The 19,564-nt window shown below is 51.4% G+C and overlaps 1 protein-coding gene across 4 annotated transcripts in view; it reads left to right on the top strand.

The window, feature by feature from the left end:
- Tspan9 (tetraspanin 9) overlaps positions 1 to 19,564 on the top strand; it is a 190,023-nt gene that overhangs the window by 36,785 nt on the left and 133,674 nt on the right. The window contains exon 1 of one of the 4 annotated variants that reach the window (XM_052174949.1): positions 3,318 to 3,452. The exons of the other annotated variants lie outside the window; for them this stretch is intronic. The gene's annotated coding sequence lies outside the window, so the exon portion shown is untranslated. Of the gene's footprint in view, positions 1 to 3,317; positions 3,453 to 19,564 lie in introns of those variants that run through there. 4 annotated transcript variants of the gene reach the window in all.

The following is a 19,564-nucleotide window of genomic DNA, read 5'->3' as shown; positions in this document are numbered from 1 at the left end:
CATATAAGGACCTGGCTCTGAGCCCAGGGAAGCCTGTGGGAGTTCAGTTGTTCTTTGACTTTGCGAGGCTTGGTAATCACATGACGTGCGTGCACCTGTGGAAGTCCAGCTACCCACCCCCTTCCCACCCACCCAGCTTGTGCCTGGAGGGCGGGGCAGTGTATTTGACCCGGGGTCCTCCCAGCAGGGTACGATGGGAGGTACCTGCTTCCTCACTGCCACTGCCGGAGCTTCCAGTCCCTACTTTCATCTTCCTCCTCTCTAGAAACCTGCATCCAAAGGCGTGGGTGACCTTGGCCTTTGTTCAAAATACAGATTTTTCTAAGAGCCCAGGAAGAGATGAGCTGCAGGAGACAGCATACCGTGTTCTGGCAAGTATTCCTGTGTGAAAGAACTGCGCTGAGCTCCCCTGCCCAGAAAGGCACAGGCCTGGTGGGCACGGGTCCCCACCATGGTGCCGGTCTACCTTGACTGGCTGTGCGACCTCAGGCCCATCACGTCTCTCTCTAGGCCTGGGCCTTGCTACTGTAACCCCAGGGCTTTGTGCCTGGTCACTAAGGCCCTTTCAGCCTTCAAAGTTCTTCCACTTGAATGGCCTGCCTCAGGAGAGCCGGTCCATCGGCCAAGTTGCTCTGTCTCCAACAGAGGAGGCTTGCTTTTCAGCTGGTGTGAACTGGAAAGCTTTATAGTGTACGCTTTAGAGAGCAGGAAGAATTCCAAATTCCTAATTCCTAGAGCCCTCAAGGGTGACACTTTTTTTTTTTGAGAACAAGTTAAAACAGGGTCCCAGGGGCAGGACTTCCCCTTTGCCCAGAAGCTCAGAGCTTTGGAACCAAGCTGGTCAAACCTGCAGGACCTGCTCCTTGCTGGTTCATCAGGACACTTGGCAGGAGGCAGAAGGCCAGCAGCAGTAGTGCTCTCCTGCTGAGGATCCATCTTTCCTCCTGTGCCCTCCCGTCACCTTCAGCTGCTCAGCCTCAGCTTGGCAGCCCGCCCTTGTCCCCTCTCTCTCCCCATTGCTGTCCCCGTATTTTTTCCCACCTACTCCAGGCTGGGATAGAACAGGACTGGGCGTAGAGTGCGCATCATGAGTCACACTCAGCATAAGATCAGAACACCTTGATGCATCACCTGCCTGCTGTGTGGCCAGGTGCTACAGGTGGGATACAGATGTTCCCCCAGGGAAGGGGCTGCATGATAGTTTGGAGACCAGTGCTCAGGAGGCACAGCTGTCCAGCACTGGGCGATAGATAATACTAGTCCATGTGCAAGAGAGATTGGATTCAGGGAACCTATGTGGGACTGGGGACAGCTCAGCCCATGTCACCGGCTCCTTCTCGGTTATGGCTCAGTCCCAGGGCTTTGTCAAGTGATATTTCCTTTGGGAAGAATGAAAGTTTGGGTGGGTCTTCCTAAAGTCCCTTTCTGCTCTGCTGAGTTAATTGTCACTTATCAAGTACCATCTTTTTTTTTTTTTTGTATTTGTTTTTTTCAAGAGGGTTTCTCTGTGTAGCCCTGGCTGTCCTGGAACTCACTCTGTAGACCAGGCTGGCCTCGAACTCAGAAATCCTCCTGCCTTTGCCTCCCAGAGTGCTGGAATCACAGGCGTGTGCCACCACCGCCCGGCTACCTAGGACCTTCTTGAAGTAACTTCATGAAACCCTGAGCAGCCTCGATCCCATCACTTCCTACCCCAGCTGGGGTTTGTTTTTTGTTTTTTATTTTTGTTCTTTTTACTGTAATCCTTAGAAGTGGAGATGGAGATTTGGTTTACTTTTGAGAGAGAGTCTCATGAAAACCAGGCTGGCTGGGAATCCACTCTGTAGTCAGAGATGATGACCTTGAACTCCTGACCTTCCTGCTTTGTCTCCCAGGTGCTAAATTACAGGTGTGTGTGCCCCCACGCCCAGCCCTGGAGGCTAAGGTTTAAAATAAGATGAATCCCATATAGACATGGATATATTCAGGCCCCAGTGATACTGTTCAGGGTTAGAGCTCATACCTCAACCAGGAGAGAGTTATATACATGAGGATTGAGGCTGGGTAAGTTGAAACTTATAGCCACCCTGACGGACTTGAACTTCAGCCCATCCATTTATCCATCCATCCATCCAACCATCCATCCATCCATCTACCTATCCACCCATCCATCCATCCATCCATCCATTCATCCATCCATCTGCCCATCCATCCATCCACCTACCCACCCACCCGTCCATCCACCTACCAACCCACCCACCCATCCATCCATCCATCTACCTACCTACCTATCATTTGTTTTGGAAACAAGACCTTAGTATATATAGCCCTGTCTGGCATGGAGCTCACAGAGTTTCACCTGCCTCTGCCACAGAAGTGCTGGATCATTTGGTCTTGACCTTGTGAGGATGTGGCTATGTTAACCTCACTAATTTACATTCTATCCCCCATAGACACTTGCTATAGACTTTCATCAAAGGATGTCAAGTAAAGTGCGCTCCAGGAGACACAGCTAAGAAACTTTGGAGATAGGACACAGGTGGGGCTGTCTTCTGACTTGAGGCCACAAACCACCTTCTTTATTGTGTTTTGTTTGTTTGTTTGTTTGTTTGTTTGTTTGTTTTAGCTGGTTATGAATCTCAGCATGGAAAGGGCCTTTATCTGTACCAGTCTGTGTCAAATCTGTAGATAAGGAAGTTGGGAAGAATCCCCCCACCCCCTTTTCAGAGGCAGAATGATCCTTGTCCTGTCTGAACATGCTGTGGCATTGGGTGGTGCCCACCTGCCCGGGCATTAGTCTAGGGAAAATGTCTTTCCTGAATTAATGCAGTGCCATTGTTCTGCCTGTTGCCTGTTTTCATGTCGTCCAGGAGCCACCAGCTCTAAGGTCTCCAAAATGCGGCTCAGAGTTTTGCCTCAGAAACACGGAGGCAGGAAACGGAGTTGTCTGTGCAGGATGGATGCCTGAGGCTGGTCAGGGCTCTCAAGGGGACAGGCAGGCAGGATGCTGGGTGTCTAAACAGGGAAGGGGCCCTGGGGAGATTGAGGTTTCCTGCATTTGGTGTATTGGCCAGTCCAGCTGTTTCCTGCTGATAGAGTGGTAGACAATGTCACAGTGACTCACCTCTGCTGTCCCTGTGAACAATGGCAGCTTTGCCTGGGCAGGGGTAGGGGTGGGGGGAGGGGGGTGTCAGCAGAGGAGGGTTGTTATTCTTGTCACATGCTTGGTCCTGCTGGGAGGAGCCACTGTTCCTTGAGCCTCTTCCCCACTGGCTCCTCCTGGTACTCCCAGAGCCCTGGCCTGGCCAGCCGCTTCTTTGTGGTCTGCTGTGGCCTGTCCTCGCCCCATCTGTGTGCAGCTCACTGGGAGCTCCTGGACTCCACTCTGACCAGCTGCCCGCTGCCAGACTGGCCGTGCTTACTGTCCTCCCTTGCCCTGGGGCTGAAGTTCAGGGTTTGGCACGCACCTCACGGTTTGAGTCCCTGCAGGCATTTGGGGCTGGATAAGTGTCAGACAAGTGAGACAGCTGTGTGAGTCTTTAATCTCCTCCAGTGGCAGAGGATTAGACAATTTTTTGGTAGTTTTGTTATGTATTATAATTTTTTTGAAAGAACTATCATTTGTTTTGTGTCTTCTAGGTTCTTATCACAGTGACTGAACACTTCTCCTCACTTTTCCATCACTAATCTTTCCAGTAATTCCAGAGGGAGGTAGCCTTACTGTCATGTCACAGACTAGGACTCTGGAATACCAGAGGCTGTGTCCAAGGTCCCAGATCTTTCTCATGTCAGATTCTTTGGACATGTGACTTTCTGGTAAGGACAGGGATATGAAGAGTTTAAAAGTAGGTGGTGGCCCATCTGCAGTCCAAGCTACTTGGGAGGCTGAGGCAGGTGGATTTCTGCAAGTTTGAGGCCAGCCTAGCTTGCATATTGAATTCCAGGACAGCTAGAGCTGTGCAGAGAGACTCTGTCTCACCCATTCCCTCAAAATAAAAAAATAAAAGCAGGTGGTAACCCACCTGCAGTCCCAGCTACTTGAGAGACTGAGGTATGGTTGCTTGACCTCAGGAATTTATAGCCAGACTGGGCAGTAGAAAACTGTGACTCTGTCTCTTTAAAAAAAGGAAATGGGGCTGGGGAGATGGCCCAGTGGTTAAGTTGCTAAGAATTCCAAATTCTTTGTTTGCTTTTGCATAGGACCTGGGTTCAGTTCCCAGTACCCACATTTTAATTCAAAACCAGCTGTACCTCCAGTTTCAAACCCTCTTCTGATCCCCATGGGCTTATATGTGATATACTTAACATCACTTAACACTGGCAAGAAACATCCACACATACAAAATTAAAAAAAAATCAATTAAAATAGTTTGGGAACTGTTGGTGGAAGATGAAAAGGTTGAACAGGAGGATACAGTGGGGAGCAGGGCTCATCTCTGCCTGCATCCCCAGGGTCACAGCATGGTGCTCCTAGCAACTAGACATTAACTGCTGTATGAGGTGGTGTGACCAGTGCTGGCAGGGACGCTTTCACACTGATTCCAAGGTGCAGTCCCACCTGCAGAAGTGGGAGCTGCTCAGCCACGGGACAGATCCTGGCGTTGGTGTGGCCTCAGCTGGCCCATGCATGTCTAGAGCTGCACCCGTGCTGCATTGCGTGTCTAGAGCTGCACCCGTGCTGCATTGCGTGTCTAGAGCTGCACCCGTGCTGCATTGCGTGTCTAGAGCTGCACCCGTGCTGCATTGCGTGTCTAGAGCTGCACCCGTGCTGCATTGCTTGTTGTGTTTATTGCATTTATTCGGCAGCTGGTGTCAGGAGTCTTAGAAATGACCATTCACAGTTCCGTTTGCTAGAATTTATTCCAAAGAAGTTTTGTATATATTCAGCGAGATGTCATCTCTAATGGGAAAATATTCTAAGCATACAATAGAAAATGCGTGTTTTATACAGCAAGCTGCAGTCAGAAGAAGGTAGGTGTGAGCACACACACGCACACACAGAATGAAGAAGTGGATATAATTAAAAGAAAAAGACGTTCTGGGGAGTGTTATCCAGCTAGGTGTCTGTGGATAATAATAATACCATGCCGTATATTTTAAAAATTACAAGGAAGAATCTTGAAGGCTTTCGCCATAAAGAGATGAAAAACACTTGTGTAGCTGTAGACATTTAGCTGGTGTGAACCACACAGCTATTGAACTGTCCTGTGATAGGTGGTAAGTATGTCCCGTCTACGCTTTTATCCCTCAGCTGAGAAATGAATTCAGGCCTATAATGCTAGCACTCAGGAAGGTAAGACAGGAGGATTTGGGATTTAAGGCTAGCCTAGGCTACAAAGCAAGTTCCAGACTAGCATAGGCTAAGTTATCCTAAGAACAAACAACAAGGGAAATTTAAATATGTGGTGGGATGCCTTCACGTGAGGGACTGTTGTATAACCTTTCAAAGAAATCACGTCTTCAAACGTGACACAGTAACACAGCTCCCATTGCTATGAAAGCTGAGGCAGGAGGAGAGTGAACTCCAGGCTAGCCTGTGCTAACCAAAGGAACACCCTGTCTGTGATTCAAAAAATGCTTCTAAACGCCAAGTGAATACTGGAAGAGATAAAGGTGTTTATGCCATGTACACTGGCTTTTTAGATTTATTTATTTCTATGCATATGTGTTTTGAGGCTACACGCTTAGACATACACGCAACACAAAGCTTTTCAAATTACAACGTGTTGTTTAGGAAAAACAAGATACTCTCGCACGATGCGGGATTTCCTTAAATCGTGGTTTTCTGAAAAATTTTGACGAAAGAAAATTCTCCTGTGGGTTCTCTTTTGAGGCTACACGTTTATATGTAAACGCCACACCAAATCTTTTCATGTATGTATGTATGTATGTATGTATGTATATTTGTACACCATGTGCATGCAATGCCTACAGAGGCCAGAAGAGGGCATCAAATTGCCTTGGACCTGTATGTATATTTGTACATCATGTGCATGCAATGCCTATAGAGGCCAGAAGAGTCTGTAACTCTAGGTTTGCCTTGGACCTGGAGTTACAGACTTCAGCCACCCTGTGGGTGCTGAGAGTCAACCCTGGGTCCGCTGGAAGCAAGCACAGTCAGTGAGTGCTCTTAACCTCGGAGCCATCCTTCTAGCCCCAAATACTACTTTTTATTTTTTTGTAAGCAAAGAACAGTAGTAGTGATAGCTAGTGAGTCTTAGTGGTTTTTCTTTTCTCTTCTATGTCATAGACTCTCTGTGGATGTTAGCAGCACAGAAAGGGGAGATGTGCTGAGGCGGCTGAGGGCCACACCCCTGCTGTGTAGAGCTGGCCTCTGACAGGGTGGCGGGCTGAGTTCGGGAGACCACCCTGCCTTTCAGCTCCTTCTTCCTGGTACTCAGTCTTCTCTTTGCTTTTCTCCCTTAATTGGATGTAAATGTAAGACTGGGGGATGATTTCTCTTAAAAATACATATTGTTTTTGTTGGCTGTGTTTCCCAAACGCTGTGACAAGAGAGTCATTTTAGATTTCTCACTCTGAAGAAACCCTAATTTAAGCTCCTTTCTCCTCACGTGATCACGATTGATTTTTCTCTCAGTAGTTCAGATGGTTTTCGTCAGGGAGAAGACTTTCCTACTCCTGCCTTAAATGGCCTCTGAAAGCCCAACTTGACGTGATGGCTCGCTTCCAGGTCCTGTTGGGCAGGTCTGGCTGGCTGGCTCTCCCAGGAGATGGGGGTGGGTGAGGGGAGCTTGAAGTTTTACAGTTTTGTGGCTACAAGTTAAGTTTGAAGGTGACCTGAGAATGCTTGTGGTCCTTACCCCAAATCGGCCTTGCTAGTGTCGGGGAGCGTGAAACGGGACTGAGAACGTCATAGGGACTTAATTAATGGCCTGGCAGCATGTGGCCTTCTGGGTAATGCTGACTTTTGTGTCATTGTTCACTCCTAAGGGTGCCTTGAGTATGCCAGGCAAGCCCGAGCTATATTCAGTGTGCAAAGCGAGTGGCAACTGCCCAAGGGATTCCCCTGGGTTTCCACCTAGCAGGAAGGCTAAGTCAGGAGGATCTCAGGAGCCCAGGAGGCTGAGGCCAGGCTGAGCAGCCTAGTAACACACTGTCTCATAAAGTCAGTTAGCCACCTCAGTAGTTCAGACGGTAGGGTTTGGATCAGAGGCCCAGCGTTGGCCTCACCACTGTGGTGACAGTGAGCTGCTCTGGGCTTCTTGGAGCCTCATTTCCCTCTCTGTAAAATGGGAATTGTGCTGAAATAAAAGCTCTTAGGGATGACACACGGATTAACTGTGCGAGTGCTGATGAATGCTCATTATGCGAGCAGTGTGTATCTTACAGGCAATAAGTGGTGATACTGATTTAGAGGAGGGGTCCTCCCCGCTTGCTCTGAGCCAGGCATGTGGCTGAAACCGAAGTCTCAGGGAATCTGCATCCCTGGCCACAGTCTCTGCCCCAGTTCAGCCTTCCAGCTCTCTGCCCTCATTCCGGATGCAGGCTGAGCTCACCTTTCTTAGAAATTGGAACTCAGTGGGGAATAGCCTTCAGATCTCACACAGCCTGTTTCCCATTGCTTTTAAGGTGGCCTTGAGCCTGACACTGACCCTGCATTGTCTCAGGAAGAATGCCCCAGCCTCCTAAATAAGTCCTCCATCTCTACTGGGGGACCACTTTGCTCCACAGAGCATGAAGCAGATGTAGCATTTAAAGTCCATCAGGCCAGGGCATCCTATGTATTGGTTTTTAACTGTTATTGTGATAAAATACATACGGCATAAAATGTATCCTTTAAGTAAATTGCAAGTTTTGAGTTGAGTGGGACACACACACACACACACACACACACACACACACACGCATCCTTAGGCTTCAGACCGTTTCTGTCTTCCCGGACTGAAACTCTCTGTGCCCATTGAACAAGCAATTGCACCTGGACTTCCTCAGTCCCTTTACTACATCTGCTCTCTAAAGTCTGACTCTTCTAGATGCTTTATACAAATGGACTCTTCTCCTGTACCTCTCCTGGGTAGATTTTTTTTTTTCCCATTCAACATAATGACTTCAGAGTTTATCAATACTGTAGCTTGTGTCAGAACACATTCCCTTTTATTTATTTATTTATTTATTTTGCTAAGGAGTCATATTTCATGGTGTGCCTCTACCACATTTTGTTTACCCATCATCCATAAATGGTCATTTGGTTTTTCACCTATTTTCCAATATCCCCGTTTCCCCTATTTTAAAATTAAATAACCACTCTGCTCATTGCAAGTCAGCCTAGGGGCCCTCCAGAGCATGTGTGTAATTGCTGTGTAGTTGAAATGATGGGCTCACATCCTGAGTAAGAACGTGGGTGCTCACAGGTGTGTCCCCGAGTGCTGCGGCTGTGTGCCCATTTCCTTTAATGGGCTGGAAATTATCTTTATTAACTTGTCACAAACTCCTCAGGGACTGTTTTAGGAAGTGATAACAGGTCTTGGTTAAGGCTGTGGGTCCTGAGGTCAGACCACATGGCCTTATATCCTGATCCTACAGCATATTAGCTTGAGTGTATATGCTGCTTAACGCTTGGATGCTCTGATTGTTGATGGGGACCGGGTTTACATTTAAATTAAACACCTTGACGTTTAAATGAGATGATCTGTGTCAGAGCCAGCGTAGCATCTGATGCATTAGGAGTCCCTAAACATTAGTTTAAGATAAAATTAAGGAGTTTGTTTGGTTTTGAGCAGAATTTCATTGTGTAGTTCAGGCCCACATGGAACTTACAGTGTAGATTGGTCTGGCTTTGAGCTTACAATGTACCTGCTTCAGCCCTTAAGAAATTAATATTTATCCATTGTATGTGTACACACATATGTGCTTGTCTTAGGGTGCATGTGGACAACTTTGTGGAATTGATTTTGTCCTATTACCACGTGATCTCATGGCTAGAACTCGGGTTTTCCGTTTCCATGGCAGATACCTGTATCCATGAAACCATCTTGCCTGGCCCTGCTTCAGTCTCTGAAGTGCTGGGCTCCAGGTCTGCATCTCCATGCCAGGCTAAGACGTCCACATCTTGAGTTTGGCTCTTCCATGCTCATCGCCTCCTTGGGAGTGGCTGAAGAGTCAGGGGAAGGCGCCTGCTCCTGGGCTGGCATTCCCAGGAGAGCAGCCATGGGAGCTGCGCAGAAGCCCTGCTCTCTTGGGAGCTGCGCAGAAGCCCTGCTCTGTTTGTCCCTCGGGTGCTTCCTCCTCTGTCCCTCCCTCTGCTGGCCCGCCATGACGGGCTCAGCCTTGAATCTGGCCCTTCTCAGATGTCTCCTCTGCTCTTCCTTTCTTGCACTGCTTGGTAGGATGAATTTGACGTCAGGGGGAGGCATTTGGAAGCCACCGGCCGTTCCTTCATTGCAGCACTGTTGGGATTGCAAGAGGGTGACTTCCCTGTTGCTTCTGCTGCCCTGGGTCACTCAGGGCTCCACGAACCATGCACCCAGTGCATCTTGCTTCAGCTCTGGGGCTTGAGCCCTCTGTCAGCAGAGCAGGCAGGTCCAACAGAGAATCCGGCAATATGCGAGGCAGACGGCGATTTCTCTCTAAAGCTGGTAGAGCTGGTGAGAACAGAAGCTTCTGTGTTTTAGTCTCTATTTGACTAAAATTTCCCAAATATTTATTATCTCCTCTCATCCCTAGCATCAGCTTCTAGATGGCTTTGTTGAGGCCAGGGGCTGTCTGTATTGTTCTAGCCCAGTGACTTGTTCTGGAAGATTCTCCCAGTGCGGCTGAGGCTGAGGGAAAGAACCCAGGAAGAGTAGAGTTGGAATATGAAAGCAGATACCTCAGTGTGTGACCTTAAGCAGTCTTCTTACCCTCTGGTCCACACCCCCGTTGGCAGGATGGGGTTAATAATAACTTGCCCTGCGGAGATGTGAGGCGGCACCAAGGGAGTCTGTAAAGTGCTTAGCGTAGCGTCTGGCACACTGAGAATGCGCTAAAAATGCAAGCTCCTTCTATTTTTGTTGGCGAGTTTTCTTTCTGCTGTTTCCAGCCTTCCTTCTTACAGCTTCCCTCTCCTGCTAACTCCGATGCTGTTAGCATCCCAGTGCCCTTGAACTTCGACCCGTGCCCCCCACTAAAACCACTCCCTGGCACAGGGTCTCATATAGTCGCCATGCCAGATTTCAAGGTCACTGGGACACTGGTTCTTGGTGTGGGGCATCCTTTCCTGACCTTGCTTCCCTGCTTGCTCTGCCCACTTTCCATACACCTGCTCAAGTTCTCCATTCAGTCTTTGTAATCGCCTTCTACCCTGAGGGTGGAAAGGAACTGAAGGTTTGTGGACCCCTGTCTTGTGCAGGAGATTTCAGGCACACTCAGTGTATTAGTCCATGGACCATCATGGCATGACTTGGGTTTCTTCAGAGAAAGAAATGGAGGCACTCCAACAGAAGCCACAGGGAGGAGGGGTCGCATGCAGATCGCAGTGCAGGACTTGGCTAAGCCTGTGCTGTCCCCACTTCCCAGTGCTGGGCATTGGGGATGACAAAGAGGGAGGGGGACCACCTAAGGTGCAAACCACATCTCAGCTGCTCTGATGCTGATGCTGGAGACACTGCGGTGCTTCAGCCTGGTTCCCCGAAGCTGCACACACGAGCTGCCCCTCCCTCCTGGGGCTGTTGTGCGTATTCTGGACGAAACACTCTGATTCGGTAAGCGTTGGCAAAGCACACGCATGGGCATGGCAAATGTGTGTGAACGCTCGCCAGCCAGGCCGGATGCTGTGCTGGGAGTTTGCCTTCTCCGACTCTGACGACTCTGACTCCTCATCCTCTGAGCAGGGCTGGCAAGCCTTGCCGCTGCGTGATAACAGGGGTCTCTGCCTGGAATCCTTTTTTAGGCTTGGGATGTTTGTTCATTTTTAACGTGGCAAGAGGTATATCCCAGAGACTGTGCCGTGTGACTATTTCAGGGCTTTTTGTTGACGTGATTTGTTCATTTAGTTTTTGAGATAGCCCAGGCTGATATCTCACTTACTGTGCAGCCAAGAATGATCTGCCTCCCAAGTGTTGGGATCACATGCCCATGCCACTACTCTCTGATCTCACTGTGACCCTTTTAAAGGATGCAGTTCAGTCCTTAACATGTTCATTGGGTTGTGAAATGATCCTGCTGCCTTGTTCAACTTTTGCATCAGCCTGTAGTTCTTAGCTATTGTTTGCCAGTCCTTCCCCTGAAACTGCAGCCCTCCCTCCCCTAAACTGCAGTCCTCCCTCCTCTAAACTGCAGTCTTCCCTCCCCTAAACTGCAGTCCTCCCTCCCCTAAACTGCAGTCCTCCCTCCTCTAAACTGCAGTCCTCCCTCCCCTAAACTGTAGTCCTCCCTCCCCTAAATTACAGTCCTCCCTCCCCTAAACTGCAGTCCCCCCACCCCTAAACTGCAGTCCTCCCTCCCCTAAACTGCAGTTCTCCCTCCCCTAAATTACAGTCCTCCCTCCCCTAAACTTCAGTCCTCCCTCCCCTAAACTTAGTCCTCCCTCCCCCAAATTACAGTTCTCCCTCCCCTAAACTTCAATCCCCCTTCCCCTAAATTACAGTCCCTCCTCCCCTAAACTACTGGCAACCACCTACCTGCTTTCTACTGGTGGTTCTGACATTGCACATGTATCAGTTGTGCAATACAGCGTGTGGTCCCTTGAGCTGGCTTACTTCATTTAGATAACTCCCAGGCCTGTCCAGATAGAAGAGTGTAGATGTGCTTTGTTCTTTCATGTCTGAGTAATATTCCCTTCTATGCATGTGAAGCATTATGTTGATAGATTCATCTCTCAATGGGCATCTGGGTTGTTTTCCTCCCCCGAGACTTTATAAGGAGAGCTGTTGTACTCATTCCTGTATGAGTGTTCGTGTGGGCACCTGACTTTGATTCTGTAGGGTGTGTTCCCAGATGGAGAAAGGGATGGATTATATGGAAACTCTGTGCTCTGTACAGCAAGAGGCAGGCAGACGGTTTGCACAGTGACTATCACCCTGGTTCCCACCAGCCATGTGGGAGGGTTCCAGTTTCCCCACATCCTTGCCAGCACTTGTTACTGTCCCTTTTTTCTTTTTCTTTTCTGTTAAGGCGGTCCTTGTGTGAGGCAGCCTTTCGCTGTGACTGATTCTATTTCCCTGATGACTAATGACTCGGAGCAGTCTCCTGTGGTTTTAGTATTCTCGTTTTCTCTTGACCCAGTTCCGTGTCTCTTCCCCAGTCCACTCACACCTCTCCAGACGAGCTCCCAGCTCCTAGGCTGGACTCCTAGGGTCTCCGGCAGGCCTGGGCAGGCAGCCCGAGGTGGGTATCCCACTTTAGGCCAAATGCTCCTTTGTCCCTTTGGGTTCTTCTGGCTGGGGACTGGTCCTCTCCTGCCACCTCAGCCGCTCTTCAGAGTCGTCTTCTTCATCCCACTGGCTGTAGGCCCTTAGCCTTGTCCTGTTTGGTGGTTGCTCCTTCCACGCAGGTGCTGATGAGAGCCCTGGATACTGGTGCTGGTGCTTTTTCTTCACCTTTAGGGCAGGGGTAAACCCACTGGGTTATTGCTGGCTCCACCCAGAATGCCCCTGTCCCCCTGTAGGATTGTCCTGAGAGGCCCAGGAAGAGCCACATGTGCTTCCAGGGCCAGCAGCTGTTTCCTCTGAGTTTCCTAAACCACCTCGCTGTTCTCTCCCCCCCCTCCCACCACTGTCACTCTATGGTGTGCCCCCCCACCATAGGTTTATGGTTTCAGGACTATTTTTGACCATAGAATCAAAGCTGACCCCCTCCCCATGAAGGAATCCTAGGCAGGAATAAGCAGGTGGAAGAAGTATTTTGGGGCTCTGAGGGTTTATTCAGAAGCCCCTTCACCATCTGCCGATGGTAGAGACTCCACCCACCATGGTCTCTTCCTCTGAGGCCTGTCTCCACCTCCCTTCTCCAGACCTAGCTGCCTCAACAGGCTCCTTCCACCAGGGTAGGTTTGAGGCAGTGACACCAGGTACTCAATTCATTTAAATAGCCGTGTGGCTGTTACATGAAAAAAAAATGTGCTGTGAAAGCTATGATGGCTCCTGGTAAGATGTGAGAGCCTCCGTTCCCTGTGTAGCCTCCAATTATAGCGCCCTTCTGTGGGAAATCACAGAAATCTTCAGTTCTCATCTCAGTTCCACAAAGGCCATTTGAGAGGACGTGGTGGTGGGGCAGCTTGGTGAAAATAACTTGCTGGAGAGGAGAGGAGAGGAGAGGAGAGGAGAGGAGAGGAGAGGAGAGGAGAGGAGAGGAGAGGAGGTGAAACTGAAGGCTACCTGCTGAGACTACCATGATGGAAGAGCGGCACTGGCCAGCCACCTGGCCAGTTCCCAGCAGGACGCTCACGGGCTCCGCAGTATAGAACTGTCCTGGATTGTAGTTCCCCTAGCTACCAGTGGCATTCACTCTGCCATTGTGAGAGGTGATCCTTGGAGCTGCTCCCAGAAGGTGTCACATGAGGTTGGCCACCCTGACCTATTTGGAGGTCAAGCTCCAGGCAAGTGCTTTCCTTCTTGTGGAGCCACTATTGACCTTGCGTCCCCATCCCCCCATGCTGTGGCTAAACCGGAGCTCAACAAGTCACAGTGTTAAAAATAGCCTCACCCCTCACACGTAGAGTACGCTGCTTCTGCAGCTGGATGGGTGATGGATCAACACCAGTTGCCAAGTTACCAGTTACTGACATCTTAGTGTGAGTTAGTCTTGTAGATGTTTTGGCCTCAAAAGGACCCATGTAATGATCCTTTGTTGTGCAAATGGGGACGTGTTGAGGTTTTAGGGAGGAAGGAACTTCCTGGGCATTTGGCGCAGACATTTAGGGGTGAGCCAAAGCGTGAGCTCAGATCAGACTATGTCTGTCTTGCCACTTGGCTGGGCCAGGCCGAGCCCACTGTCTTCTCTCAGGATAGCTGCTTTACAACGGAAGGTTGCTCAGGCTTCACGGCCCACAGACAAGCGGACAGACAGACGGCCTTCTGTAAGGCAAGAAGGAAGGAGGCCTTGGGACAGTGGCAGCTGGAGCTCTTTTGAGTTCCTCAGTCTTCCAAAGTGGGAAGTAGGGTCTCTGAGGCCTAGGCCAGACTGTGAGGCCAGCTGCCTCATGGAGGGCGACCACTAGTGAACATGAAGGAGGAGAAAAGATGAATAGGTGAAGCAGTGCCTGGGCCGGGGCGGAAGGATGAGGGAGGCCACGTGTGATGTGGAAGGGACAACCATGCTGGCCCAGATGGGGAGGGAGGGACTGCATGAAGACACGTGTGCAGCCTGGGGGCCGCCCGGCTGTGGCGAGTGACAGGAAGAACAGCTGCAAGGAACCAGAGGAGGAGAAGAGGAAAGGCCACCCCCGACAGTAGCCGTGGCCAGGACTGACATCTTGCTCTGCTGTGGATTCAGGCCGCATCGCCATTCCAGCCTTTAAGCTGTTCTCCTAAGGCCTTGGATGGACGGCCAGCAGGTCTTTTGTTTTGTGTGGGTGTTGCCCTTTTATTTTAATCTGGCATCCATGACTCCTACATAGTTGCTACTTCACCTGGGGGTCACCTAGTCTCAGTCCGGGCTTGTTGGAGAGGGACATGGCCCCTGAGACTTCTTGGTGGCCTTGTTGTGGTGCCTGCTCTTCCACGTGCTGGCCACTAGATGGTAGCAGGAAACCTGTTGGTTCTGCCCAGCAGGCTGTTTTATTCAATCTGGCTCTCCTGGCCATGCACCCCTCTGCCTCAGTCTCAAATCGCACACGTCACGGGTTCATGGATGGTTGGGGCCAGGCTGAGTGAGATGAAGGCACAGCGGTCTGCTTTTGGGAAGTGGTTGTCTCGGAGCGCTGTCCCAGACTTGCAGTTGGCCTTTCAGCACCCTACCTGTGGCCAAACCCTTTGTAGTGAGTTCCTGCTGTAGAGTGAATTCTAGTGTGCATTCCAGGGCTGTGTGGGAGCCAGAAGCAGAGAACTGGGCTCTGAGGGAGTCAAAACTCCCCCTCCTTCCCCCGCCCCCCACCCCAGACCTCAGCTTGGCAGCTTGTGTGGACGGTGGATGGTGCTGGTCATGGAGGGGTCGTGGCTGGGGTGGGGCTAGCCTGGGAACAGCAGCAGTGTAAGGTCAAGGACACGCTTTCCAGCAACAGGGACACATAGCAATAGCAAACCCCCTGGTCACTTAGCTAGAGTGCAGAAGTGGGCAGAGTCTTCCGGTTTCATCACCTATGTACTCCCAGCAGCCCCTGGGTGTAGTCCTCCATCCTGTTGCCCCCGGCAGGTCATGGCCACATGTAGCCTTAGATCTCTGGGGGGGGGGGGTAGGCCCACAGGGTGCCAAGCCACGCCCCATTTCAGGTTCACCTTTAGGGCTCTGAGTGTTTTTTCTGGGGCTGCAGATTTTTCTGGCGCAGGGCTCATGTGTCTTTCCCACAGGCTTGTGTCAAGGACTGGGCTGTCCTCCTGAGACCCATGGTGGGTACTGGAGGGTCAGAGAGGTCAAGGGCATGTTCAACATTTCCCGGATAAAATGCTGAACTGGCCACTGATCCGAAGGCTGAGACTTTTCTTTATTCTTCCTGTAATGATCGGCTCTGCACGTGGCTGGGTTAGTGGGTGAAAGAGAAATTCTCACCAGGATGCCAGAAATGGGGACACAAACTGTCACTACCCCTGCCTACTACCTCTAAGTACCCTAATAGTTTGTACCCCAAACTGTAGGCAGGGATGGGACCTTAGTTGCTCTGCGGAGCTACCAGGAGGCCCCCAGCTTCCAGGGCTTTCTACTGTGATGCTGTGCAGGCATCTGGTGGGAGAAGACAGTGTAGGTGCAGTGCCTTGCAGTTCTAACTGGCCTATTGAGGTAGTGTTGCTGCCCAGGCCTACCCTTGGCAGCTGCTCTCTCCGGGACCCCTTTCTGGGTGGCTTCCTAGTGTTGGGAGCACTGTCCACGCCGGGGGTGGGGTGGCACGGTGGCATGACTCTGGCTCTTCACATCAGTGCCCTCTGCACGCTGGGTATTTTTGAGGCTCCAGGCTGGGGTCCTAGGTCCTTGTGTAGGCACACCTACTTTATCAGAGGTCCTCCGTCTGTGGAAGGGGTCAGTAAGAAGTTCCCTGTGCAGTTCTACTCCTAATCACCAGTAGATGCATGCCCCCAGATCCCAAGTCATGCCCTGACCTCCTGATTGCCTGGGTCACAGCCCCCTCTTTCTGCTTCTTGGCTCTGCCTGCAGCCAGCTTTGTCATAGATACCCTCTGCTGCCCTCCGCAGGCTTTGCGTTGGTGTCTGTGTCCACCCCAGGGCTACCTGCGAGGGGCTTTGTGGAGCCCCCCCCCCCCCCCCCGCCATGTGCTCGCTGTTTCAAAGGCTTCTGCTTCCCCCGCAGCCCGCCAGCCTGGCTGTGTTAGGCCTCCTTCCAAAGCTCCGACATCCTGCTTGGCTCCTGTCCCCCTACTCCAGCTGCAGCTTCCCTGTTGTGCTTCTGGCAGAAGGCATGCTGGGGGCTGTGGGGGGGCTCCTTCCCCTTGGCCTCTCTTCTCCCTATTACATCAGCGTACAGCCAAATACCCCTGGGGTCTGGTAAGGGAGGCTTTTTCATTAATTTTTTTTTCCAATGGAAATAATTCCACCACTTGTCAGAGGGATTTTTGCATGCATCTCTTTAGGGGGGCTGACTCCCCCTTTCTTTCCCAGCCTCTTAGATGCTCTTGAAGTGGGAAGCTTTGTTTCCTTAGCTGAGCTGTGCTGGTCTGGGCTGGTGAGGAGGGTAGTTTGGGTTCCTGAGCCCAGCATTAGGTATCTGGGTCCTGCCCCCATGCTGTGTGACTTTCAGGATAGCACTGACCCTCTATGGGCCTCTCGGTCCTTCATTTGTCCTGTGTTGGTGGTGAGGGGCCATGCTTGCTAGTTCTCTGGCCTCTGGCTTTAATATTATGATTGTATCAGATTGGCCCTTCCGGGGTGAGTCTAGTGCTGCAAGGGGCCCTAGAGGCGTGCACACCTGTGACCGATCCCAGACAGTCACCCTCTGTGCTAAGGAGGCAGTGGAGTCTAGGGCCTGGGCAAAAGGGAGCAGGTCTCTGGCTGGTTCCTCCTGGCCATGTCAGGGATCCCTGAGTGGGAAGAAGCCCTTCTACCCCTGTTGCAGCCAGCAAACCTCCCCCTGGCCTCTCCGCCCTGTTCCTTCTCTTTGTCTCCCTTCCCCCTGCTCTGCACCCCATGCCCTGGCTGATGGCTTTGAGTCCTGGGCACTGCCCTGTCCTACTTTTCTCTACACTCACCGGGCTCTCCACTCAGAACCAGGCCTGGCGCCCAGAGACCTGAGAAGCGAGCCCCTCTAGGCACTTATGCACAGGGGTTAGCCTACCCCCTCCTGCCCAGGGCCCACATCTGGCCGAAGGCTCAGTTTTCCCAGCTGTAAATTGCCTCCCACTGCCCCTTGGCATCTTCTCAGGTTTCAGCTTCATGGTCCTTTTTCTTTTTGTGGGGGTGGGGGAGTGTCTAGGGAAGGCAGGCTCAGCTCTGCTGGTCTCTCCCTCTGCAAGTCTGAGGTTAAGGGGGAGAAGTCTTTACCCAGGTGTTGGGTGAATTGTTGTTTTTTTTTTTTTTTTTTTTTTTTTTGAATCAGGTAGTCGAGCAGCAACCTGTTTGAGTTAGAGTCCTCCCCCAAGAGACCAGCCTTACTGTACAGCGTCTCTCTAGGCCTCAGGAGGGTCTTCTGTTGTCTGCAGCCTGTCTCTTGGCTTGTGGTGAGGTGACTTGCAGATGCTGGTGTTTTCCCCACCTCTGTTCCCCACCCCCACTCCTTCTCGTCGTGCCCCTCAATCTAATGTTTAACCACAGGCATCATCTTGACTCCCTGCACCCTTCAGGTGGCTTTTCTCACTCTCAAAACAGATGAATCTCTGGCTTCTGCAGGTGATGTGCCATGCCCTGTCTCTGTAGATGGCAGCTAGTTGGCTGGCCAGGCCATGGCTGCCGACCTGGCCTTGCATTGCTGTGACTCTCCATTCGCCCTTCATGGGGAAAGTCTGATTGTTTGGATCACAGAAAGGTAGACATCTCAGGGCAGCCACCAGCACTGCCTGGGAGTGGGAGTCATCAAGTGGCCATGGCCACGCCCCGGCGGGAGCGATGGCTGCGGCAGGTTGGTATTTTCTGGGGTATCATGTATCAAGGGAACCCCCTGGGGATGCTGTTGAAAACAGAGGCCTTGTCTTATGGAGCAGGATACAGGGCAGTGCGGGTGTTGTAAAACATCTTTAGAATCACAAGTGGTAAGAAGTGTGTTCGTCCTAGGCTTTGGGGCTGTGGGTCAACCTAGGGGCGGGGAAAGCCTGTCCGTTTTCCAGATGGGCTAAGAAAATGCTGCCCCTGGCATCCTAAGTCACAGAAACAATCCCTGAAAGTAGGCAGGGCTTTCTGGGGAGACAGTGCTGGACTTTAGATCTGGTGTAGGATATTGAGGAGATTGGGGGAGTTACACAGTAAAGGGCCACAGTCAGTTTTGGACTATTTGCAGATTTGTGTGTGTGTGTGTGTGTGTGTGTGTGTGTGTGTGTGTGTGTGTGAGAGAGAGAGAGAGAGAGAGAGAGAGAGAGACTGGCTTGCAAATGAGAAGGGTATTCTGGACCTTGTGGTGTGAGACCCCATGGAGGTTTGGGGGTAAGGTGCAGGAGGACCAAGAACAAGTCTTTATGTCAGGCGGGTGGGTGTGGTTTTGGAGTTTCATGTGTGAGGGTCCCTGGCAAAGGATACTGGAAATGTGGACCGATGTCAAACAGAAAGAAGCCTGGGGGGTATTTGGAAGGCTCAGGGAAGTGGGGTGTGTGGCATAAAGGCCTGGCGCTGTGAAGGCTGGGATAGGCCAGGAGGAAGTGACGGGATGCTTGCGTGTGGGAGGTTAGTGGAGAGCAAAGGGGACACAGGAACCTGTACCAGAGGCCCAGAGGGCGCCACGGGACTCAGTGGATACTTACCCAGGGTCTTTGGAGTCCTGGGCAGAGGGATGGGCTGAATTTTGTTTTACCCAAGGTGACCCCCATTCGCTAAAAAGTAGCTTGTCAGTGCCTAGACCGAGCTAGCTCTCCAGACTGTGGGTTCCCACAGGGGCATCTGAATGTGAGCTGGCTCCTCTGAGCACCTCAGTGGCTTTTCCAGCACGGCAGTGGTAGACGCTCTGCTCCCCTCTGCGCTTTCGGGATGCTGTGTGTCTGGGTGCCACTCCGTTCCCCCCGCGCCTTCTACCAGGACCCCTTTGTCTCTGAGGAAGCCTGGCATGGCCCCCATCACCCGCGGCCTCCCTTTCTGTTGCTCCTGCTGCCCCACTGACCCTGCCCCTCATTCCTGTTTGGCTTTCAGGATGGTGGTGCGGGCCCGCCCCTGTGTTTTGAGCAGAGGCTGGCCTGCCTGTGGGATTTGGCCTGGTGTCTGAGTGCTTATGCAGCACAGGGCTAGTGGTCTGGATACATCCTCTGGGTCAGGGCCCTCATCTGTAGCTCCAGCCTGGCTCCACTGTGTCCTTTTGTGGGAACAGTGCCTCACTGGAAGCCACTGCTTTGAATAGGCAGCTGCCT

This window comes from Apodemus sylvaticus, chromosome 2 (genome assembly GCF_947179515.1).
Source record: "Apodemus sylvaticus chromosome 2, mApoSyl1.1, whole genome shotgun sequence".
NCBI classification, from domain to species: Eukaryota; Metazoa; Chordata; class Mammalia; order Rodentia; family Muridae; genus Apodemus; species Apodemus sylvaticus.
Note: the sequence above shows the minus strand (reverse complement) of the source record. Positions and strands in the feature narration are given on the sequence as shown.